The sequence below is a fragment of the Carlito syrichta genome, unplaced genomic scaffold (genome assembly GCF_000164805.1).
Source record: "Carlito syrichta isolate Samal-C Ts95f unplaced genomic scaffold, Tarsius_syrichta-2.0.1 Scaffold118044, whole genome shotgun sequence".
NCBI lineage: Eukaryota > Metazoa > Chordata > Mammalia > Primates > Tarsiidae > Carlito > Carlito syrichta.
The window spans coordinates 2,725-3,557 of NW_007062140.1; the positions used below are offsets into that span (position 1 = coordinate 2,725).

The 833-nt window shown below is 66.6% G+C and overlaps 1 protein-coding gene across 1 annotated transcript in view; it reads left to right on the plus strand.

Moving 5' to 3' along the window:
* NPDC1 (neural proliferation, differentiation and control 1) overlaps window positions 1-833 on the plus strand; it is a gene marked incomplete at its 5' end in the record, with an annotated part of 9,571 nt that overhangs the window by 1,098 nt on the left and 7,640 nt on the right. The gene's annotated exons all lie outside the window — the stretch shown is intronic.

Genomic DNA, 833 nt, shown 5'->3' on the forward strand with positions numbered 1-833 from the left:
TTCCGGCCTCTGCGGGGGAGACCGTTCCAGCTTCAGAGCTTCCTCCGCCACCGCACGCCCTCGAGGGCACTGGCCATTCTGTCCTGTGGACCGTGGGCTGCAGGTGGCCTCCGGAGGGTGCTGGGAGACCCTCCCTGCCTCGCAGATGGGCGCCGACGCTCCAGCCAGCAAAGGCCTGCGGGAACCGCTACCCAGAGCTCCCCTTTTTCCGAGGGGGCTGAGCTTGGAGGCTTTGAGCCCATTCACTTGGGACTCCTGACAGCCCTGTGGGAGCGGTGCTGATAGCCCACTTTACAGATGAGAAAACCGATGTCCAGAGAAGCCAAGTGACTCCCACAGCTGGGATGCTGCCCGGGCAATGTGGTGTGGCCTCCAGAGGCCAGATCTAGGCCGGCTTTCTCCTGGGCACAGCGCCCTGTACGGGAGGTTGGCATGACTGGGGAGGCTTCTGAGGGTCAACGTGTGCCTGGCCGGGGACGGTGGAGGCCACCTCCGGGGGAAATGGGACCCCAGCTGCTGTGCTGAGCCCCGAGTGGGTGCGGCCACCTCCAGGTCACCGGCCTCTGCCTCTTTAAGCCGGACTTGCTGAGAGAGAGCCCCTCCTAGGCAGCTCCTCCCACCCCAGCGCCTGGGAGGGGCCCTCAGGTAGCCCAGATGAGAGGTGGGGCTGCCCTTGTTGCTGTGACCCCCCCGGGGGGGGCTGGAGGGCAAGCTCCCTCCCCAAGACCAAGCAGGCTGCAGCCACTTCTTCCTGAGTGGGGGGCTGGGGGCCTGGAACCCCAACCCCAGGCCGGCTCTGTGCCGCAGGCCCCTACCTTTGGCCTGGTGCACTC